Raw genomic sequence first — 26,340 nt, 5'->3', positions numbered from 1 at the left:
ATTACTTATCAGCTCATCACTGAATATAGTGCGAAACTGTAAGGGTACAAACAGAACTGTTAGGACGATATGTAGATTTCAGCTCGATATCTACCTTCCATATCTATATCTATCATATCTATATCAACATAGAGAAACGATAGCATAAGTAGATATCCCATGGTATAGGGCGTTTATGTCGCAACTTTTACTGTTATCCCAAGCCGATAGCTCACATAGTTCTTTCCTATGCAGTAGTGTGACACTGGTAGTCTCTCATATTGTTCCGTTCATACACTATCACTGCAACAAAACAGTGGAAATTGACAATAATCGACAGTAATCGGCTTGAGATAACAGTAAAAGTTGCGACATAAATTCCCTATACCATGGGATATCTACTTACGCTATTGTTTCTCTATGATATCAATGACAACCGGGCTTCATTGTGACAACGGGAGTCATTGATAGATATAGATATGGAAGGTAGATATCGAGCTGAAATCTACATAAATCGTCCTAACAGTTCTGTTTGTACCCTTACAGTTTCGCACTGGATTCAGTGATGAGCTGATAAGTAATGAGTATGTAATTAGTAATTGAGATGAATAATTAATAGAAGTAACGCATGAAGTAACTGTCCGCGAATAGAGTCATTGGAGGATAATAAGATAAAAAGTGAGATTCACCACAAATTATCAGCATTGATTGCATTTGAAAAGGAATACGGTTAGTTCGAAGTTATCTCACTTTAATTCACTTCAATGTCCAAATATTTACTTGATAACCAGTTGTCAACCATGTGCATCTGTTGCTGACATATTTCAACGCCAACTTTACAAAATATCTCCACAATTTCAACTTAGTTCAATATCATCTAATTTCATCAACGTAATGTGCATTGAAGTTTAAGCATACAAACTAAATCAACTGGACCCTAAGCTCATGATTTAATTAAGTTTGATACACTGAAATTCCATTAAATTTTACCTTCAAAGTTTGAGTTCACGAAATGGAATCAACTGGAGAATCGTAAACCTTTTTGTGCCGTTCGCCGGTTAAATTTTAACCGTGATTAATTTCACGAGAACCAATCTGAGAAGCCGTCTTATCAAAAAGGCCTTCTAATTGGTTCTCGTGGAATTAATCACGGTTATGATTTAATCGGCTTTTGTGCAACCGGGCCCTTGATTCATCAAGTTCAGTGGGTAAAAATTTGCTTTCCAAACTGTCAGCACTGATTTAACGGGTAGCATTGATGTTATATATGAGGTATGCTGACTGTGGATGTTAATAATTAACAATAATAATTAATTAACTAATAATTAATAATAATTAACTGAAATTATTTCAGTGTAGTCTTCTTATCACGGTATCCAACTAAAACTCTTTGACCCGGTCGCACAAAAGCCGGTTAAATTCCAACCGTGATTAACTTTACGAGAACCAATCAGAGAAGAGGTTTTTGAAAAGACTGCTTCACTGACTGGTTCTCGTATCATTAATCACGGTTAAAATTCAACCGGCTTTCGTGCAAACGGGCCTTAGATTTCATTAGGATTAATGGGTTGAACACATCAAAAATATTCCTCGAATTTCATCAGGTTGGGTGAAATTTCAAGTTGAATTTAATCAAATTTCACATCTCAAGTCGCTTAACGCACCAACTAAAACATTGAAAACTTTTTATTCTATTACAAACTTCTCCGAACAACAAACATTTCTCGAGTTTTCTACAAAATTAAAACTTGACTCCGTTCATTATCGACTTCACAGCTCGAGAAATGAACATTTTCCCAACTGAATTTTCCTCATTGTATTCATGCACTTTTCCATTGTTATTGCATTTTTTCCTCAGATAAACAGCGGAAAATTATCTCCTTGTAACAAAATAACGATAATTAGAAGTTGGAGGAAAAGTCTGTGTACGCTGAATGAAGGCTTTTCTTGCATTGTGAAGACGGTTTTCCCGGGGAGAAGTTGGGGAAAATGTAGAGAAGAAACTGTTGAGAGTTTTCTCTTTTGGAAAACCCACTGATGCCGAATGGTGATGGGCAGATGTTGAATAAATAATGAGCGCAACTTCATTATTGAAGTCTGTGTTTTGAAGAAGTTAGTAAAGTTTGAGTTGGTATATTGTATTACAAGGGAAATGTTTTAGAAATATTTTTCACCTTCTATTCAAATAAATTTCTGTGTTGTTGTGAAGATATGGTAGTTGAAACTCGTGTTATAAATCATTAATCACATTATGGACATAGATCAAATCAAAATCAATACCCGTTACTTTTCTCATGACCATATTTGGAATACTTAGTGCCGGTTGCACAACAGCCGGTTAATTTTTAACCGTGATTAGTTCTACGAGAACCAATCAGAGAAGCCGTCTTATCAAGAAGGCCTTCTCTGATTGGTTCTCGTGAAATTAATCACGGTTAAAAATTAACCGGCTGTTGTGCAACCGGCACTTTGACTTGTCCCGTCTCGGTCAATGACAGTAGAGCTCAATCGTCATTGGCCAACAGCTAATGGCCAATCATAGGTGGTTATACAAATTTCTGATCAAGTGCACTGTAATTTTAATCAATATATTCTGGCAGAAAAATACTAATGAATCCATTCATGATGCAATGAAAAACTTACCCCGGCTGATGATCTATGCTGTAAGTCAGAGTGATTTTTATCTATAGGTTTGGGTGGTAAAAAGGTAAAGGAAAGAATTAAGGAATAGAGAAATGTAAATAAATCACGTGACCTCTGATGATTTATGATGTGGCCAGGCACTGCATAGAGTTGTTGAATCATGTATGGAATTCTGCTTCTCAATTTTACTAGGTATTAATTCACTACTACTTTCAATATAAAAAATACTCAAATTCTCACATGTACTTTAAATTTAATTATTACTCCCTACGATCGGAGACACGGAACTACAATTAATAATTTCCGATAGAAATACAAATCAACAAACGAGTCAAACTGTCCTGTCAACGAAGGCAGCTATGCAAACCGACTGAACTTGAAAATTCCAAAACAAACAATTAAACAATTATGCACTAGAGTGCGCCAGTAGACGGGGAAGATTGAACCTAGCTACTCAGCGCCAAACTCCATTATATTCAAACGGCGTCAACAGTAGGGTTTATAATATAAATATTCAATTGCACAAGGTCTCATCCCTGGAAAAACTTGCTGAAGGACATTAAAAGGATAATTATTATTCATCCTTGGAAAAACAGCTGATTATAATTATTTCGTCGTTTGTTGGTGATGGAAGTGAGTGAGCGAGTTCATGTGTGTGGGACTGTGTCAAAATTATGACTCAGTTGTTGAACTTTTGTAATCATTCAATCAGGTACTTAGTGCCGGTTGCAAAAAAACGGGTTATTTTCAATCCTGATTAATTTCGGTAGATCTGTCTTTTTGAAATGGTCTTCTCTGATTTGGTTCACGTGAAGTTAATAAGGATTTAAATTTAACCGGCTTTTGTGCAACTGGACCTTCGTGAGGGGAATTTTTGCATTCCTATGGGGATTAATCTCAATTTACTGTGATTAGATAGAACATTTCTGTAGTTCATGTACATCAGGCCCTATTATGTCTTGAAAGCAAACAAGGTAATTAGCAAAAATGAAGAACTAGAGAAGGTTAGATGATCAGCTTTATTGTCTTTTTCTTTAGGGTTACTTTTAATATAAATAGAAATAGAAATCTGAGTACCCTTTTAAATTATTTTAGACCACATGTTTCGGCTTTTAATGCCATTTTCAAGTGATTTTCCTGATCAGCTTTGTTCAATGACAGGCAAGAATGCATAACCAATGCTAGCTAATCATGTACTCACTTCATAACGTAAAGCTCACTATAGAAAAAATGAGAGGATTTGACGTGGTTGGAAAAAGAGAGAGATGGAGAGAGAGAGAGAGAGAGAGTGAGTGAGGAGAGAGACAGATATTAGATTTATGTATTGTCCCAAGAATTAAAAATAAATAATATTAATATCTACTCAGCGCCAAACTCCATTAAATTCAAACGGCGTCAACAATAGGGCTTCACCCTCACTAAGTTCTGCTGCTCAATGATCAAGCTTTCAGTATATTTCAGTTTGATATTGGCGTAACAAACGGAACTAATATTACGAATTGTTTTAATAGATGAGAGCTGCAACATTCAATATATTATTTTAGTGTAAAGTTAAAATGTAAAGTAGATTGGTGGCGCTTAGGAATTGGCTGCTTAGCACTGAAGTGAAGTCATTCGAGTCGAATTTAAATTTGAGAGTTACCACGGTCGAGTAGTATTTACGGAGCAGTGCAGTGCCAATGACCTATTAATTCGAAAAAGCTTACGATAGGATGGACTGTGTGTGTGTGTGTGTGTGTGAGAGAGAATAATATTATAGAAACGAAGCAGAAATAGTAAATGAAGCTGGGTGGAAATAGAAGAAAGAAGAGAGAGAATGATTTGATAGAAACAAAGCAGAAATGGTAAATGAAGCTGGGTGGAAATAGAAGAAAGAAGAGAGAGAATGATTTGATAGAAGCGAAGCATAAATAGTAAAAATGAAAAGCTGGGTGGAAATAGAAGAAAGAAGAGAGAGAATGATTTGATAGAAACAAAGCAGAAATGGTAATGAAGCTGGGTGGAAATAGAAGAAAGAAGAGAGAGAATGATTTGATAGAAACGAAGCAGAAATGGTAAATGAAGCTGGGTGGAAATAGAAGAAAGAAGAGAGAGAATGATTTGATAGAAACGAAGCAAAAGTGCTGGTAACAAGGAAGATGATGGGAACAGAAGAAAGATTAGATGAAGAAGAGAAAGAGAGAGAAAGAGAATTTGATGCAGACGAAGTAAAGGAAGCAAGAGAAACCAGAGAGTATACGGTGAGATGAATTGTGAGAGAGTGAATAATTTGATAGAAACGAAGCAGAAATGGTAAGTGAAACTGGGTGGAAATAGAAGAAAGAAGAGACGAAGAAGAGAGAGCAGAAAGAGTAGCAGAAAAGGTAAAGGAAGTTGATGGAAATACAAAGAAAAAGTAGAAGAGAAAGAGAGAGAATTTGATGCAGACGAAACCAGATAAACAGTATCATAGAGAAACGATTGCATTTAGTAGATCTGATATGCCATGGTATAGGGCGTTTATGTCGCAATTTTTACTGTTATCTCAAGCTGATAGTCCACGTAGTTCTTTCCTGTGAAGCTTTATGACGCTGGTAGTCTCTCAAATTGTGCCGTTCATACACTATAACCCCAACAAAACAGTGAAAATCGACAATAATCGACAGTAATCGGCTTGAGATAACAGTAAAAGTTGCGACATAAACGCCCTATACCATGGGATATCTACTTACGCTATGGTAGAACCCAGTTAATATAAGTCGGTTGACTCAAACTTAACTGGGTTCTACCATAGCGTAAGTAGATATGCCATGGTATAGGGCGTTTATGTCGCAATTTTTACTGTTATCTCAAGCCGATAGTCCACGTAGTTCTTTCCTGTGAAGCTTTATGACGCTGGTAGTCTCTCAAATTGTGCCGTTCATACACTATAACCCCAACAAAACAGTGAAAATCGACAATAATCGACAGTAATCGGCTTGAGATAACAGTAAAAGTTGCGACATAAACGCCCTATACCATGGGATATCTACTACGCTATGGTAGAACCCAGTTAATATAAGTCGGTTGACTCAAACTTAACTGGGTTCTACCATAGCGTAAGTAGATATCCCATGGTATAGGGCGTTCATGTCGCAACTTTTACTGTTATCTCAAGCCGATTACTGTCGATTATTGTCGAATTTTACTGTTTTGTTGGTGTGAGAGTATATGAAAGGCACAATATGAGAGACTACCAGCGTCATAAAGCTTCACAGGAAAGAACTATGTGGACTATCGGCTTGAGATAACAGTAAAAGTTGCGACATAAATTCCCTATACCATGGGATATCTACTTATGCTATTGTTTCTCTATGATAGTATCCAGTGAGATGAATTAAAACTATACGTAGGAATCGGTGTTGTTCTAGAAGTCAGCATCGCTTATAAAAAACATCAATACTGGCACATGCAACCAATGCTGACGGTTTTGGTATGAATCTTACTATAGTATGGAAAGGGGTAGAGGAACACCACTGTTCAGTCAGCATTTCAATATAAGCGTTCAGCGATCAGAGTGTGAAATATCAGCGTTCAGCGAGCAGAAGTGAGGCGGCAGCGGAAACACATCAAACGCCTCTGTGAAATCAATGAGACATCAGCTGGAGCCTGGAGCGCTGAGGCTTAAAATTGGTCAAAGTCTGTTGGCAAAATGTTGGTGAGTTGGTTAATTCTAGCTTGAAATGATTTCTAACTTGATGTATAGACCAACTTTTGACTAAATTGAACTCTACATTTTGAGATGTGCTTATCATACTTCTCCAGTGAAAATATTTTCGAGACTCCTATCAGAATGATGCAATAGTATATTTCGCATCTAGGGCCGACAATGAGACTTTTCTGGCTCGAAATCGGTTTTCAACCGATTGAGAGCCGGAAAAACACTTTTGCCCATGGTGGGAACGTTATTTTTCGCCACACAGAAAAATAAACAATATGTATATATATATATATATATATATGAAAATAATTGTCTATTATAAGCACTTCCGAAAGCAAAAGTGGAAGGTCTAGCAAATCTGAGGTAATCTGAATATCAAGAAATTGTCCAAGTATTTTTATTTTTTATTCTGATTTGTCTAAAAGATTATGTTCAATAATTATGTAAGAGGTTGAGTTTATACTTTTTATTCTTCCAAATGACAATAACATGAAATTATTATAAATGTTTTAGCCAATCTGGATGTCAACGGGAGTTTAGGTTAGAAGTTCTATCCTACTCTGAAAATCGAATTATTTGAATAGTTTATAATATAAATCTTATCTGTCTTTTATTCATCCAAATAAAATGATAGTATATTATTGCAGAATACTTTATTGAATTCTAGAAGCATAAAATGATTCCGTTTATCCACCATGTTCCGTGATAAACGCTGTAACTAGGAGGTTTGAGGTTGGATTCTATTATACTCTGAAAATTGAATTTGAATAGTTTATAATATCTCATTTGTATTTCATTCATCCAAATAAAATTATAGTATCTTATTGCAAAAACTTTATTCAATTCCAGAAGCATAAACTGATTCCGTTTCATAAACTATTTTGTAAACACGTTCACATCACTTTCGGCCTCCATATGACGCACGTAAACCAGCTCATTACATCCAAGTGTGGCGAAAAAGAATAATACAGCTTACGTCAGGGGGGGATCCCAAACCGGCTAGATTTCAATTTGTCCTGCCTATAGAATTAGATGGAATATACCTGAAAGGTTCTGTTTGATTATGTTATAAACGTGAAAGGAAATGTTGGGGTGATTAGGTTTTTGCTTTTAAATAGCTATATTATTATGTTTGAAATTAGATGAAAAAAGTAAAAGTTTGGTAAAGTTTGTAAATAGATGGCAAAAGATGATGGTCTAGACAGTAGGAGAAAAATATGGCAATATAACGGAAGGTGCAAATACGAGAAAAAGGTGTTGTAGAAGATGATAGAAGAGTTTAGAAGGAGGAGGAGGAGGTGTAGGAGGAGGAGGAGGAGGGAGGAGGAGGAGGAGGAGGAGGAGGAGGAGAGGGGGAGGAGGAGGAGGAGGAGGGAGAGAGGAGAAAAAGAAGAAGGCGAAAAAGAAGAAGAAGAAGAAGAAGAAAAAGAAGAAGGCGAAAAAGAAGAAGGAGAAGAAGAAGAAGAAGAAGGCGAAAAAGAAGAAGAAGAAGAAGAAGAAGAAGGAGAAGAAGAAGAAGAGAAGAAGAAGAAGAAGAAGAAGAAGAAGAAGAAGAAGAAGTGAGTTACGGAAGTGGACAGTCTGTGCATGACACTAGGGTCGTCTCCTAATCACATCCGTATTGCTTTAATTTATGATCGTCCCACACTCTTTATATATTACACTGTATAGTGTGAGGTTCACGTTAAACTGCCAGCATATTTCCTACAATACCAATGTATATATTCTTTTGCTATAATATTCTATATGATGAAACTTTCAGATTCAAATACCTCAAACTACTTCATTGTAATATCAATAGAAAAAATCTGGTGTACTTACACAACTTTCCTTGCCGTTATGAAAAAAATTGATCACCTGACGCTAGTGTACTCGCGCATCTCAAGTCTACTAGTCCACTACTCAAAGATCTGAGCCAGCTGGTGACAGGACAAAAACGCTGGAGACACACTAGGTCTGCTATCTCTTCATAGTGAATGATTTAAATAGTATCAATAGTTGCCAACAGTTTGCAATTAAATATTGACATTTTCTCGAATTTCGAGCTTATTTTCAATTTTAGGTGGAAACGCTACTGAACATTAATTGTAGAGATTTTCATGCTGAATCTTTTCCACTTGAAATTTTTTGCTTTTGTATCTGAAGCCTGACAATTGGGAATCTAAAATCAAACGTTGCATAGATGGGGCGGAGCTCCTGAAATTTTTTACAGATATATGAGACTTGTGGGAGTTGATAGAGCTTATCAATAACTATTATTTAGGTATAAATTTGATCAAAACCGTTGGAACCGTTTTCGAGAAAATCGCGAAAACCCTGTTTTTGACAACATTTCCGCCATCTTGAATTGTATTTGATCGAAATTCGTGTCGGATCCTTATATAGTAAGGACCTTAAGTTCTAAATTTCAAGTCATTCCGTTAATTGGGAGATGAGATATCGTGTACACAGACGCACATTTGCTCAACTTTTGAAGCAAATGCTTCAAAAAAGGTGAGTCTAGTCTAGAGCAGCTTATCACCTTTTGCTCATAGTAAAATGGCTCAACTAATTTGTGAGGAAGAGGAAACTATACCAGATACGATCACAACCAATAGTTGAGAGCTATAAAACCCTTATTAGATTCTACAAAAGAATAAATACATACACACACACACCAACACACACACACACAACACACACCCACACCACCACACACACACACACACACACACACACACACACCCACACACACACCACACACACACACCACACACACACACAACACACACAAACACAACACACACCACACACACACACACACACCACACACAACCACACAACACCACACACACACACACACACACACACACACACACACACACACACACACACACACACACACACCACACACACACACACACACACACACACACACACAACACACACACCCACACACACACACACACACACACACACACACACACACACACACACACACACACACACACACACACACACCACACCCACACACACACACACAACACACACACACACCACACACACACACACCACAACACACACACCACACACCCACACACACACACCCACACACACACACCAACACACAACACACCACACACACACACCACACCACACACACACACACACACACACACACACACACACACCACACACACACACACCCACACACACACACACACACACACACACACCACACACACACACACACACACACACACACACACACAACACACACACCACACACACACACACACACACACACACCCACACACACACCACAACACACACACACACACACACCCACACACACAACACACACACACACACACACACACACCACACACACCACACACACCCACACACACACACACACACACACACACACACAACCACACACCACACACACACACACACACACACCACAACACACACACCACCACACACACACACCACACACACACACACAACACACACACAGACCAATACCCAAAAACCACTTTTTTGGACTCAGGGGACCTTGAAACGTATAGAAATTAAAGGTGTGTTTTCGTAACGGGCAGACGACAGAATTCACTTTAAATTAACATTTGTTCTTATGGTAGTGTTCACCCATCGGCAGAAAGTTGAGCAGAAAAAAAGAACTGTTCAAATCAGAGACGAACTGTCGTTCATTTCGCCGTTCATTTTAAGGCCTATCATCACAATGCTATTTTGCTTCGACCGATCACTGCTCGTGAACCGTTTTGTCGAAAAAGAACTAATATCGGGATTCTGTCGACGGGAACAGACAGCTTCGAAATATTTTTCTGCTCTGATCACGTGACACCGGCAGAAGAATCTTTCTCTGGATCAGACGCCATGTTCTTTTTAACCTCAATCTTTAATTTTTGGATGGTTTGTTTTGATATATTATTTTGCTGTTGGTTGTCAGATTTCGGATTGCTACTATTATACTGTGAAATTAATTGTAGTAGAAAATTGAGGTATAAAATATTTCCATTGGTTTCTTTATTCTTATAATTTTTACAAGAGAAATTGAAAATGGATTTACAACCGAAAGGCGTAAAATTCGTTATAAATTTGATGCGACAGTTCAAAGTTTTGTACTTTCCAGACCTGCACAACGAATTACCTATTTGAAAAATAGAAAATGGTTAAAAATTGCTGATGTGATAGAGGATTCAAGTAAGTAGACTTAAATTTCTCATAATAAAGTAGGCTAGATCTACCGTACACAATTTAATATAATTTTTATAAGTAGCCTACCAGCATGTTTACAATTTTTATTCAGGTAGTCTACTTTAGTACGCCTTTAATAACTAGTCTCTAGGTCTAAATTGCTATCTTTTTCGTTTTTCAAGAAGTTAGAAGTTGACGAATTTTTATTTATTTATTTGAAGTATAACTTCTAGTATTTATAATAATGTAAAGCCTAGACTAGCCAGTTTGTGTATGGTAGAGAATTATCACAAGAAAGAGAGAAATCTAATCAACTATTTAGATTTAAACTCATTCAAGCTGCTTGATTAAATTAACATGAAATGATCAGATTCCAAACATTATTCAACCAAGATAACATTTTGAATTTTACATGATAAGATAAGATAGCATTTCATGCTAACAATCTTTTACACTTTCATTGAGTTGGCCTAATCACAAAATACATTTTTATAATGCAGCTAGTAGTTTTCACAAACCGATTTATTGAAAATAACATCATCATTGACTTTGAAGTATTTCATTACATTCTAAGTCCTAAAATCCATTATCATTGTTGCACCTAAAATATTTCAACCCATAGTTTATCAATACAATAACAAAACCAACCTGACTATGAGAACATCTACTTTGTCTTTGGTACCTATCCATAAATTAATCTTCTTTTAGTTAATTTAAATTCACTTGGAAACAAAATTACATAGATTGTTATAGAAATAACTTGATCAGAGTCAGTGTAATTGAATATTGAAAGACTGTCATTGAAAAAAGATGAAATAGGTACTATTTTTCTGGTTGACCATTGCTACCAAACTCATTTAAAACTAAAATAGTAATGTATTTGAAACACTTATTCATGCTCTATTGATCAATATATTGCGTGATCCCAGGTATATCAATGTAAATAGTATAAATTAAAACAGGAGACACACAACATAGATGGATTAAAAACACTGAAAAACTTACATTAGAATCGGAAATTTTCGAGGACTGTGTCCCTTTTCTCGACTGAGCAGAGAGTGTGTAATGTAAGTTTTTTAATGTTTTTAATCTATTCATGTCATGTGTCTCCTGTTTTAATTTATATTATAAAACTTTAAAGTGTTTTCTGTTATGTGCTACAAATGTAAGTAGGCTATATACTTGTAAGTAGGCTATAGTATATAGCCTAATGTAAGTAGGCTATAGTATACTATACACTATGTAAATAGTTTATTGAGGCCAGTTCACTTCTAATTTATTCAAAGTCCAAACTATGTATTATCATTGATGATTAACTTCACTTTATCTCCAAAATGGATATGTTGAAAGATTAATATGTTCTTTTTCAGGTACCATTTACAAACAAAATATTGAAGAGAATGTGCTGGAAAGGAAATTCATATGAATTCTTTTTTGTTGACCAGGATGGAAAAAGTCATTGGAACCCATAGTTAGAATAAGAATAAGTTAGGTAAGATAAAATTCCACTCATTTTTTAAACTTTATATAGGCGATGTCATTTTATACAGTTTCACATTTTTTTAAAAAGTTTATCCACTTCGATGTTTTATTATCGATCTGATGTTAGTTATTCAATTAGTAAGACATAAAGCTATGGTATGTGACTAAAATAATTAAAAAAACTGACTGAATTTTGAAATCATTAATAGCTTACAGTATACAATATTTCAAAACAACGTGAAACCACATGAGATCAAGATGGACAGTTGAGAAGAGTGTTTAAAAAACAATGTATTTACTTATCATTCAGGGAATAGAGCTGTTCATAATATTTGGGATTCCTTCCATAAAGAAATAATTTATGTAACAGAATCTAATAATGTGATAACATTAAATACATAATTTGATGTTAAAATGTTATCACATTATTAGATTTTGTTACATAACTTATTTCTTTATGGAAGGAATCCCAAATATTATGAACAGCTCTATTCCCTGAATGATAAGTTAATACATTGTTTTCAAAACAATCTTCTCAACTGTCCATCTTGATCTTGAGTGAATTTTGAAATTTATGAATGACCATACATTAGAACTATGAATAGATGACTTCAAAAATTCACTCAGCAAGTGCTGGTAGAAAACACTGAATAATAGCTTTAATGACACTGATTCCACCTTTTAAAATTTATGATTGAATTCATGAAATACCTGCATTATTTTGAGAGATTTATGTATTTACAGTTTGGTATTTATTTTCAAATCACTTAGTTCTACTTATAATGTTGTAGATAATCATCATTTCAGATTAAGCAATTAATTTATTGATTATTCCCATTTGTTTCATTAAACTTGTTTCTCTGAATGTAGAACTAATAATTACTTCATGCAGTACATTTTGGAAGAGTTTAGTAAACCAAACGGTTGAGAAGTAGGCCTACTGACCACAGAAATAAATGAATTGTTCATGGTATCCAAAAATATGTGTTCACCAACAAGTTCTTTTGACCTTGGGGCACACTGATTAATCCCAATTCCTGCATGGAGATTTATTTATTTATTCAATCAATCATTCAGAATTACACAACTTACAGATTGATGCCAATAATAATTCAACTGATTGTTGGTTTATTGGATTTCTCATATAATATTACTTTGTCATTTTGGGGGATTCTTCCCAAGAAATAAATTAAAAACTTATACAGATTACAAACAATCAATTTCAGAATTCACTTTGCAAAGTTTTTTTTATAATGAATAATAAATAATTATCAATAACTTTTTGATTTCAGGCCTAGAGGTGTACCAGCCAGAAGTAGAGGATGACAAAAAATCAATATGAATAATATTCCATGGATATGATTCATGTATGATGTAGTAGCCTACAGAAGAAAGAGATGGACTAATCTAAGAAATATATTCATTTTTTCAGTACATCTGATGTTTTCATTTCATGTTATAATAATAATCTTCTTCTTCTTGATCGCTCCTGCAAACTGCTTCAATTCAGGTAGTTTTGAATAAACACAGACATGAAGCTAATAAAATGAGTTTTGATGGTTTATACTTGAGGGATTTTTAAAATTATATTCAACCCAACAGCATCGAACTCTTATTAACAACTTTATTGGTTCTGTAAGGCTTCTACTTTTTTGGAAATAATAACATTATTTAACATTGCTGACTAGCAAATGCTAGAGGTAACGTGTAGTTAATAATAGACTTGAATTGGATATAAAATAGGGTATCACAATTATGTATTGCATTAAGAATTAAGTAATAGTACTTATGTACTGCATTGAAGGGGTAATAATTCTTTGAATATGAAAAATAACTCAAGCAAAAGTTGAAAATATTATGTTCCAAGCCACATCAAATATAATGACTTTCAATTCTACCTTCTAGGCTATATTTCCAAGGCTTTGATTAAAATTAATAAGCTTTTAGAACATTATAGTAAATAAGGAGTTTGAATGGCTACTCTAGTTCTAATTAATACCCTAATAGAGTATTAATTTTGATAGGGCAACTTAATGTTTAATTATAGAAAATAACTAGTAGGCCTACCCTAAAATATTCAAAATAAGCATGAGCATGCAGTTTCTAATTATGTCATTGTCAAGAGAGTCCTTATTGAACAAGTCGAAACTAATCATGTTTCATTTTGGAATATCACAAGGGTACTAGTTACCTTTTATAATTAATAGATATTTATCCATTTTAAAATAGGCTATGTGTTTTTTAAAGTAGGTACCATAACAGAACCTGTTTATTCTAGCAATATATAGTTATATCAACAATGATTATTAGAATTAGTTCGCCTGTTTGAATACACTTTGTACATGTCATATATGTTACAGTAATCTATAATAATAATAATTTTTAATATTCGTATAGCTTTTACTGGTGAGGAGTCCCTAATTCAACCTTGCCTGAAAAGGCATATTGATTTAGGCAGGCAAGGGCCTCACGATTCTTATTTAAGTATATCAGCCGGGACGTAACTATCCAATGATCAGAAAGGGGACTGCTAAAATAAAATTGCCTAAAAAACGTTTACAATATTTATTTCTCTTGGTGTAAATAACCCGTAGATTCCAAAAATGCCAAAAGTAAAACACTCATTTATTAATTTGATTTTTTTCGATAGAGCTTCAATAGGCCTTTGAAGTTGAATACGGTACTCATAGTAGGTAGCCTACCTAGATACACGATGTGATTCAAAGAACATGCATTGACTCTGAAGGCAAATGATTCTAGTTAATAAAATAATTATAATAAAAATATATATTATTAATAATGGAATGCTTCTAGTTAATAAAATATATCTTATAATTAATGAAATACAATCAGTTACTTCAAATAATTCACCTTACAAATTTCAAGCATAGGAAATGAAAAGTAAACTCTTTGATTGACATGCCTATAAAGCATAAAATTTAGCATAATTGAAGTAACTAATAATTGTGGAAAAGTTATCTGAGTTATAAAAAGCAATTTATTCACTTTATTGAATTAAATATCCAATAATCATTTTAGAATTACCTTTTGGACAACCCAAAAAGTTCATTACCCATAACACATAAAGCAAAATTCATGTCAAAGAACTAGTTCTTTGAGTGTTACTGTTTCTGCCCGCCTGGGTGCGCTGCAATCGATTCTGCTTCTGCCCGTTACGAAAACACAGCTTTAGAAATTGGGTTACCTTAATTTTTTTCGGAAAGCAATACTTTCCTTACCTGTGGTAATTAGGCAAGGAAAGTAAAAAGTGGAAATTTATTATTCTTATGGATATTTATGAATCACATCATTAGAAATATTTGAAAACCTATATTCCACCAGTGGTATAATACTAGTTGAGCAAATAAATTTAACAAAGACGTTCACAGTTGGCTACAGCTCACTAACCTACAGACATATTTCTCTTCCTAGAAGGCATCCATCCATCAACTCCAGTACAATAGCTAAGAATGACGTCATTCTGAAGACAACATCAACTGTGCATCCAAGCTGAGAATATCTATAGGTTGTTTATTCTATTTACTCAAGGTAAGGCTCAATGATAGCGATGCATTATTAATAACAGCTTGCAGGCAAGGTTAGGTGATAAAAATGCATCAGAGAACTGCATCCAATGCATGCGACCTGCATTACAAACTGCATCTGGAATCTATAGTGAGGTACACGTTATAACGGCAGTGTTTGATTAGCAATGGTATTGCTATCCTTGTCTATCATTCAACATAACGGATAGCGCTATCTCTTTCTCGCTTTGCTCTGTTGCCAGATCTAGTTTAACAATGTAGAATTGATAATAATTAACAAAATATTTCATTTAAATCATGTAAATCTATTATAAAATTATTGAGAAGTTTAATTCCTTGCTTAATGAAATATAATAGATCATTTTAAACAAGAATGAACAGTTAATATTACATCAATAAACCTGTATCAGCTACCGTCTATAGAAGGCATTGACAAAACAGAGGTGCATTACAAAATGCATCTGCGATCTATAGTGAGGTCCACGTTATAATGGCAGTGTTTGATTAGCAATGGTATTGCTATCCTTGTCTATCATTCAACATAACGGAGAGCGCTATCTCTTTCTCGCTTTGATCTGTTGCCAGATCTAGTTTAACAATGTAGAATTGATAATTAATTAACAAAAAATTTCATTTAAATCATGTAAATTTATCAGAAAATTATTAAAAAATATAATTGATTATTTTAAATTAGAATGAACAGTTAATATTACATCAAAAAACCTGTATCTGCTACCATCTATAATAGAAGGCATTGACAAAACAGAGGTCCGGCAACGTTTTTCTCCTATCTTTCTCCACTGCCATTATAACGTGGACCTACTATAGCCTACTGGGTTTGTAGAAGCACTTAATATGTTTTTTACTTTCCTTGCCCTATTACCATAGGTAAGGAAAGTATTGCTTTCCGAAAAAAATCAAGGTACCCTGATTTCAAGTTTTCTATACGTTTCAAGATCCCCTGAGTCCAAAAACATGATTTTTGGGTGTTGGTCTTGTGTGTATGTGTGTGTGTGTGTATGTGTAGTGTGTGTGTGTGTGTGTGTGTGTGTGTGTGTGTTGTGGTGTGTGTGTGTGTGTGGTGTGTGTGTGTGTGTGTGTGTGTGTGTGTGTGTGTGTGTGTGTGTGTGTGTTGTGTGTGTGTGTGTGTGGTGTGTGTGTTGTGTGAACACGATAACTCCATTCCTAATCAACCGATTGACTTGAAATTTTAAACTTAAGGTCCTTATACCATGAGGATCCGACAATAAGAAATTCAATAAAATTCAATTCAAGATGGCGGAAAAAATGGCGGATAATTACTAAAAAACAATGTTTTACACGTTTTTCTCGAAAACTGCTCTAACGATTTTCTTCAAATTTATACCATGGATAGCTATTTATAAGCCCTATCAACTGGCATGAGTCTCATTTCTGGGAAAATTTCAGGAGCTCCGTAATATTATTGAGAAAAATGGCGGATAATGACTAAAAACCATGTTTTTCACGATTTTCTAAAAAACGGCTCTAACGATTTTTTATTTATACCCTGTATAGTTATTTATCAGATCTATCAACTGGCATGAGTCTTTTTTCTGGGAAACTAATTGGGGGTCCACCCTATCCTTGAGAAATGGATTTAGTAACCTCCATCTCGTGCATGAGGTAGGTAGGTAGGTAGAGCAGTTTATAAAAAGTACACAGTCATAGTCAAGATATTTCATCTGTAGAACAGCTGTTTTGACGACTTTAAAAAAATAATCTAATTTCACTATAATTTACACGAAGGAAAGTACTCTGAAAACAATAATTATATATACACATATACAGTAGTCTGATCGTAGTTGCAAATAATATGTTGCCGCCAATAATTGTCACGATGTTATTCCCCTAAATTATTCTCGTTTGAGAATGAGGCTTACAGTTCAATGAGCAAGGAAAGTTGTGTGAGTGTACCATACCAGATTTTTTTTGTTGTCTCTCCATAAGATTTGTCAATTCCTATCTACAGTGATATTCATTTCAAACTGCATGCATTGGTTGAATAATTTTAAATCAAGTTATAACCATTATGTAATTTTTTAGTAATAATGATTATTGTTATTTTTTCTGTAAGTTGACCACGAGTACTGGTTACAGTGGTCAACTTAGTTCCTACCTTTTTAAATTTCAATACGTTATGTTTTTTGTGAAAGGAATCAATAAATTTCATTTCAATAAAAAGCAATATTTATACACTAGCTTTAGTGTTATTTATAAATAACTAGCAGGTAATAGCTGTCACCAGCTGGCTCAAATATTTGAATAGTAGACTTGAGATGCGCGGGAACACTAACGTCAGTGATCAATTTTCATAACGGCAAGGAAAGTTGTGTGAGTGCGCCACACCAGATTTTTACTTTCCTTGTCCTATTACCATAGGTAAGGAAAGTATTGCTTTCCGAAAAAAATTAAGGTACCCCAATTCCTAAATTTCCATACGTTTCAAGGTCCCCTGAGTCCAAAAAACTGGTTTATGGGTATTGGTCTGTGTGTGTGTGTGTGTGTGTGTGTGTGTTGTGTTGTGTGTGTGTGTGTGTGTGGTGTGTGTGTGTGTGTGTGTGTGGTGTGTGTGGTGTGGTGTGTGTGTGTGTGTGTGTGTGTGTGTGTGTGTGTGTGTGTGGTGGTGTATGAGTGTATGTGCGTCTGTGTACACGATATCTCATCTCCCAATTAACAACGGAATGACTTGAAATTTGGAACTTAAGGTCCTTTCACTATAAGGATCCGACACGAACAATTTCGATCAAATGCAATTCAAGATGGCGGCTAGAATGGCGAAAATGTTGTCAAAAACAGGGTTTTTCGTGATTTTCTCGGAAACGGCTCCAACGATTTTGATCAAATTCATACCTAAGATAGACATCGATAAGCTCTATCAACTGCCACAAGTCCCATATCTGTAAAAATTTCAGGAGCTCCGCCCCATCAATGCAGATAGATTCCCAATTATCAGGCTTCAGATACAATTGAAACAAAAGAAATCATTGAGCATGAAAATCTCTACAATTAATGTTCAGTAACATTTTCACCTAAAATTGAAAATAAGCTTTAAATTCGAGAAAATGTGATTATTCAATTGCAAATTATTGTTGATTCTATTAAATCATTCACTATGAAGAGATAGCAGACTTCATGTGTGTCTCCAGTGTTATTGCCTTGTCACCAGCTGGCTCAAATCTTTGAATAGTAGACTTGAGATGCGCGGGAACACTAGCGTTAGGTGATCAATTTTCATAACGGCAAGGAAAGTTGTGTGAGTGCGCCACACCAGATTTTTGAATTATTTTATTATTACATGTTTCGGACATTGATGTCATTTTCAAGTGATTTGAATCACTGGAATGACATCATGTTGCGATAAAATAATTCAAAAATCTGGTGTGGCGCACTCACACAACTTTCCTTGCCGTTATGAAAATTGATCACTGACGCTAGTGTTCGCGCGCATCTCAAGTCTACTATTCAAATATTTGAGCCAGCTGGTGACAGGGCAATAACGCTGGAGACACACGAGGTCTGCTATCTCATCATAGTGAATCATTTAATAGAATCAACAATTGCCAACAGTTTGCAAATGAAATAATAACATTTTCTCGAATTTCGAGCTCATTTTAAATTTTAGATGAAAATGTTACTGAACAATTGTAGAGATTTTCATGCTCAATCTACTCCACTTGATTTTCTTTGTTTCAATTGTATCTGAAGCCCGATAATTGGGAATCTATCTGCATTGATGGGGCGGAGCTCCTGAAATTTTTACAGATATGGGACTTGTGGCAGTTGATAGAGCTTATCGATTTCTTTTTTAGGTATGAATTTGATCAAAATCGTTGGAGCCGTTTCCGAGAAAATCACGAAAAACCCTGTTTTTGACAACATTTTCGCCATTTTAGCCGCCATCTTGAATTGCATTTGATCGGAATTGTTCGAGTCGGATCCTTATAGTGAAAGGACCTTAAGTTCCAAATTTCAAGTCATTCCGTTAATTGGGAGATGAGATATCGTGTACACAGACGCACATACACCATACACACACACACACACCACACACACCACACACACATACAGACCAATACCCATAAACCAGTTTTTTGGACTCAGGGGACCTTGAAACGTATAGAAATTTAGAAATTGGGGTACCTTAATTTTTTCCGGAAAGCAATACTTTCCTTACCTATGGTAATAGGGCAAGGAAAGTAACAAGGGTACTGATATATGTATTTCTATTTATATTACAAGTAGCCCTACACAGAAAAGATTTCATGGTTCTTACTTTTTCAGATAAATAATTCAAAACAAAGCTCGGCTATAAATAAACGAGGATTATGACGTCAGTTACATGAATAAACTTAGCTTGTTTTCATTTAAATGTGACGTTAAAACTTGGGAAATAAAAGTCTAGTCCAGTGAGGTGCACGTTATATATGGCAGTAACTTTTTGTCCACATACAGGTTCCAAATTTTTTATAAAGTAAACAATACTGTTGTGGAATTAAAAAACATTATAGTAAATTATGAACCGTATTGAAAATTTGGAAGAATTAGTTTCTAAAGAATGTCAGTGTCTGGGAACTTTAAAGCTTTCTGTCCATCACATACAGGTTTCAAATTGTTTATGAAATAAACAATACTGTTGTGGAATTGAAAAAACATTATAGTAAATTATGTACCGTACTTAAAATGTGGAAGAATTAGTTTCTAAAGAATATCAGTGTCTGGAAACTTTAAAACTTTCTGTCCATCACATACAGGTTTCAACTGTTTATAAAGTTAACAATACTGTTGTAGAATAAAAATAACAAGATAGAAAATTATGTATTTTAAAATGAGGAAGAATAAAGTTTTTATAACAGTTGAATTTGACTGTTCGAATGAATGAATCTTAGCTTAAATACTCCGCTTACTATGGGTGTATCTTGTCTCAGCCAATGGCAGACTTTCACCGTGAATAATAGCTCAGTCAAGTACCAGTGAAGTGGCTCCAGCTTGCTCAAGCTTTTAGTTTACAAAAAATTGATTTATTTTTAATTATTTAAAAATATTAAAATATTAATTCTTTTTTATTTTTGATTTACTTTCTGATAAATAAGTTGTTATGGTTGTGACAATTACAAGTGGTTTTATTCAGTTTCAACAACTTTTAGACCCGGTTGCACAAAAGCTGGTTTAATTTTAACCGTGATTAATTCCACTAGAACCAATCAGAGAAGGTCTTTCAGAAAAGACGGCTTCTCTAATTTGTTCTCGTGAAATTAATCACGGTTGAAAGTACTTTTAATGAAAGAATGATAAAAGCATGGCAGACAAAGGAGATGGTAAAAAAAGAGAGAGAGTGAGAGAGAGGGGAATGAAGAGAAGCACGTTTGTTGACATTAATAAAAGGAAAACAATAAATTAATTGTGGCACATTATTATCAATATTGGCCAATTTCGCTTCTATCAATTGAGAGAGATGACCAATTCAATTGACGCCTGTTGACATTTGTCCTACTTCAATATATTTTGTACTACAATACAATGTTGCAATCCATGAGATGCGATTGACAGAGAAAGGATGACAGTAAACAGTAATAAACCGAGGAAATCAGGAAAATAATTGAAGAAAAAAATACAATTTTTGAAAGCAGAAGTGGAAGGTGATAGCTCTAGCAATCTGAGGTAATCTGAATATCAGGAAATTGTCCAATATTTTTATTTTTTTTCTGATTTGTCTAATATACCTAACAGAATAAAAAGAAAAATACTGGACAATTTCCTGATATTCAGATTACCTCAGATTTGCTAGAGCTATCACCTTCCACTTCTGCTTTCAAAAATTTGTATTTTTTTTTCTTCAATTATTTTCCTGATTTCCTCGTGTTTATTACTGTTTACTGTCATCCTTTCTCTTATCAATCGCATCTCATGGATTGCAACATTGTATTGAGTACAAATATATTGAAGTAGGACAAATGTCAACAGGCGTCAATTGAATTGGTCATCTCTCTCAATTGATAGAAGCGAAATTGGCCAATATTGATAATAATGTGCCACAATTAATTTATTGTTTTCCTTTTATTAATGTCAACAAACGTGCTTCTCTTCAATCCCCTCTCTCTCTCTCTCTCTCTTTTTTTACCATCTCCTTTGTCTGCCATGCTTTTATCATTCTTTCATTAAAAGTACTTTCAACCGTGATTAATTTCACAAGAACAAACCAGAGAAGCCGTCTTTTCTGAAAGACCTTCTCTGATTGGTTCTAGTGGAATTACTCACGGTTAAAATTTAACCGGCTTTTGTGCAACCGGGTCTAAAAGTTGTTGAAACTGAATAAAACTATTTTTAACTGTCGCAACCATAACAACTTATTTATTAGAAAGTAAATCAAAAATAAAAAAGAATTAATATTTTAATATTTTTAAATAATTAAAAATAAATCAATTTTTTGTAAACTAAAAGCTTGAGCAAGCTGGAGCCACTTCACTGGTACTTGACTGAGCTATTATTCACGGTGAAAGTCTGCCATTGGCTGAGACAAGATACACCCATAGTAAGCGGAGTATTTAAGCTAAGATTCATTCATTCGAACAGTCAAATTCAACTGTTAAAAAACTTTATTCTTCCTCATTTTAAAATACATAATTTTCTATCTTGTTATTTTTATTCTACAACAGTATTGTTAACTTTATAAACAGTTGAAACCTGTATGTGATGGACAGAAAGTTTTAAAGTTCACAGACACTGATATTCTTTAGAACTAATTCTTCCACATTTTTAAGTACGGTACATAATTTACTATAATGTTTTTTCAATTCCACAACAGTATTGTTTATTTCATAACAATTTGAAACCTGTATGTGATGGACAGAAAGCTTTAAAGTTCCCAGACACTGACATTCTTTAGAAACTAATTCTTCCAAATTTTCAATACGGTTCATAATTTACTATAATGTTTTTTAATTCCACAACAGTATTGTTTACTTTATAAAAAATTTGGAACCTGTATGTGGACAAAAAGTTACTGCCATATATAACGTGCACCTCACTGGACTAGACTTTTATTACCCAAATTTGAACGTTTTTGGTCCGGTAGATTTTTAGTTATGCGAGTGAGGGAGTGAGTGAGTGAGTGAGTGCCATTTCGCTTTTATATATATAGATAACAATCTCAGTACCCTTTTTTTGAAATATTTTATCACTACATGTTTCGGATATTTATGCCATTTTCAAGTGAAAAAAGGGTACTGAGATTGTTATTTTCTTTATATTTGTAGTACCCTTTATAAATATTTTAAAGCTTTCAATAATAAAGGGTTCTACAAGTATTTATATTGCTTTTATTAACTTGAACAAAAGTAGGCCATAAAAGTGAAGTGATTTTTAAAAATAAAGCAATTTGGGAGAAGGAAAACAAGAATGAGAAGAAGAGGTGTTGGGGGAAAAACTGGGGGAAATTTGGAGAAAATATTTGAAGTAGAATGAATAAGGGAAATATAACAAAATAATCCAAGTGAAAAGAAGAAAGGAACATAATTATTAACATAATAGTCATAACATTGTGTACAAGTTAAAAATCGGGAATCGATTAAAAATCAGGACCCGAAAGAGACGGGATGACAAATAGTAGAGAAAGATCGATGGTGACTTAGACAAGTAGAGAAAAGAAGAAGAGAGGAGAGAAAGAAGAAGAAGAGAGAAGAAGAAGAAGAAGAAGAAGAAGGAAGAAGAAGAAGAAGAAGAAGAAGAAGAAGAAGAAGAAGAAGAAGAAGAAGAAAAGAAGAAGAAGAAGAAGAAGAAGAAGAAGAAGAAGAAGAAGAAGAGAAGAAGAAGAAGAAGAAGAAGAAGAAGAGAAGAAGAAGAAGAAGAAGAAGAAGAAGAAGAAGAGCAGAAGAAGAAGAAGAAGAAGAAGAAGAAGAAGAAGAAGAAGAAGAAGAAGAAGAAGAAGAAGAAGAAGAAGAAGAAGAAGAAGAAGAAGAAGAAGAAGAAGAAGGAGAAGAGACAGTGAACATTCAGACACAACCAGTGCGCTGTGCTTTTCAAAACGAGATCGGAATCTTGAAATAAATTAATAGCCAACACACCAACACACACATTATAGCAATTGTTTTACAGCCAATTCTCTCAACCGGACAACTCACTATATTAATTTCGAAACCCAGGACCGTATAGCTCGCAAAAACTATACACATATATTATACCATAGTATAGATATAGTATACAACTTCTAAACAATATAGTATAACCCAACTATAGTGCAGACAATAACAACAACTCGGTCAATGACCCTCTAAACGCATTCGAACGAGACGAATCATTTACTAGATGACTTCTCTTTTAATTGGTCGTTCGCGAATTGGGGACAATGGAGGAGAAGGAGTAGGAGGAGTGAGTGGATGAAGATAAGGAGGAGGAGGAATGGGTGGATGAAGATGAGGAGGTGAAGGAGGAGGAGGAGGAGAAGGAGGGTTAGGATGAGAAGAAGATTGATTGATTGATTGAGTACTTTATTTATGTAGATTACAATATATACTGGCTTATACACTTATATACAATAGCTTACAATACAGCAAAATTATAGATGATTTATTATAATATAGAACTACGAAAATAATTATTGAAAGTATATGATATGAAAAAGTAATTTGTAATATAATAACTATGGATAATTATATTGTTATGCATCTACATAAATTGGCGGAGCTTTGGACATATCAATGTCCATTCTTTGGAAAGAATATTAAAAATATCCTCCCCACTAACTCTCTACCAAAAAACGAAGATGGAAGACAATAAAAAAAATGTTGCACATTAGAAGAGAGAAACAAAATTAAAGTGATTGGACATATTTTGATACACATCTAATTTTTGTTAAATTTGAATATTGAAAATGATGTAATCCTATACTATTAAACGAGCAATTTCTGTTTAGATGTTTATATACGTATGTATTTCACCGGATCTCGAAAACAGCTCTAACGATTCTCACGAAATTCAGAACATAGTGAGCTTATAATATAAAATTTCGATTGCTCTAGGTCTCATCCCTGGGAGAAGTCGCTGAAGGACATTAAAAGGATAATTATTATTCATCCTTGGAAAAACACCTGATAATAATTATTTCGCCGTCTGTTGATGATGGAAGTGAATGAGCGAGTTCATGTGTGTGGGACTGTGTCAAAATTGTGACTCAGCTGTTGAACGTTTGTAATCATTCAATCAGGTACTTAGTGCCGGTTGCAAAAAACGGGTTATTTTTAATCCTGATTGATTCCAGAAGAACCATCTTTTTGAAATGGTCTTCCTTGATTTGCTCACTTGAAATTAATCTGGATTTTTTTTCAACAATTTCAATTTCAATTCTTTATTGCCAGAATTTAACAATGCAACAAATCAAGATTAATAAATCAACACTTATTACAAGAAAATAAAATAAAATTAACTACCGAGAACTAAAAACTAAAAATTTTTTCAGCCACCACCAGCAAAAAGAAAAGTCTTTGACCGCTGGTGGGAGTCGCAAAAAGGATTAGAATTTAATTAGAAAAGGATTAGATTAAACCGGCTTTTGTGCAACTGGGCCTTTGTGAGGGAAATTTTTGCATTCCTCTGGGAATTAATCTCAATTTACTGTGATTGGATAGAACATTTATGTATGAACTATGAATGTTATTATAATTTCTTCTTTCGTAATAAATTGTTTATGCATTTGTACTCCAGAGCGAAGCTCGGTCCCCGATATTAATAAATTGATCAACAAAATATTCAATCTCAACTATGAAAATGTATTAATAAATCATTTAAAAATACAAAGTTTCCTAACGCATAAAACATAATCGATTATTTCAAGTAAAAATGAACAGTTAATGTTACATCTGCGGTATCCCTATCCTTCATAGAAGGCATTGACAAGACAGAAATTCTGCAACGCTATTCTCCTATCTTTCTCCACTGCCATTATAACGTGGACCACACTACATGGGCAAGCCAATTCACATCACATGTGTTCTGTTGTAGGTAATAGCCCGGAAGCAATGCTCCATAAACATAGTCTTTTGTCAGTGATTGTTTAGGCTAGAGGCTGCTTCTATCATTCTATCAACTAGGAAACCACATTATCCACACATCAATACGTGATAAGCCTATTAGCACAGTATAAGGCAGATTGGAGAGTCGAGATGATGATGATGATGTTGATGAAGAAGAAGAATAGGAAGAAGAAGAAGAAGAAGAAGAAGAAGTAGAAGAAGAAGAAGAAGAAGTAGAAGAAGAAGAAGAAGAAGAAGAAGGAGAAGAAGAAGAAGAAGAAGAAAAAGAAGAAGAAGAAGAAGAAGAAGAAGAAGAAGGAGAAGGGGAAGAAGAAGAAGAAGAAGGAGAAGAAGAAGAAGGAGAAGAAGAAGAAGAAGAAGATAAGAAAGAAGAAAATCCCAATTCTTAATATCCACCATAGTAAACCTTTCGCTTGTTACTCCATACAAAATGTCTCCATTCATACTTTCAGAAATATAGGTACTATTGTCAACGTCTTTCGCTTCTGTTATCTTTCATTTCTTCTTCTTCTTCTCTCCTCCTTCCACATCTTATTTTTCTTCTTCTACAACTTCTTCCTATACTTTTCTTCTCTTCTTCTTCTTCTTCTTCTTCTTCTTGTCTTCTGCGCTATCCCACCTCTCTCTTCTACAAACTCTTGCTTTGCTCTTCTTCTACAATTCTCTTCTACTTTTTCTTTCTTTTCTTCTTCGTCTTCTTTTCTTGTATTGTCAAACGCCTTTCGCTTCTGTTATCTTTCATTTCTTCTTCTCGTTCTCTCCT

The 26,340-nt window shown here is 34.4% G+C and overlaps 1 protein-coding gene and 1 long non-coding RNA gene across 2 annotated transcripts in view; one reads left to right on the top strand and one right to left on the bottom strand.

Annotated features, from left to right (window-relative positions):
* The window catches only part of LOC111054675 (glypican-5-like), a 203,932-nt gene that overhangs the window by 129,468 nt on the left and 48,124 nt on the right, over nt 1–26,340 (bottom strand). The window lies entirely within an intron of this gene.
* On the top strand, nt 10,313–13,315 carry LOC120353983. Its single transcript, XR_005572718.1, has 3 exons — nt 10,313–10,510; nt 11,875–11,996; nt 13,279–13,315. It is a non-coding gene; the product is annotated as an uncharacterized LOC120353983 (long non-coding RNA).

The sequence above is a fragment of the Nilaparvata lugens genome, chromosome 13, assembly GCF_014356525.2.
Source record: "Nilaparvata lugens isolate BPH chromosome 13, ASM1435652v1, whole genome shotgun sequence".
Taxonomy (NCBI): Eukaryota; Metazoa; Arthropoda; class Insecta; order Hemiptera; family Delphacidae; genus Nilaparvata; species Nilaparvata lugens.
This window is presented reverse-complemented; position numbering and strand designations above follow the sequence as displayed.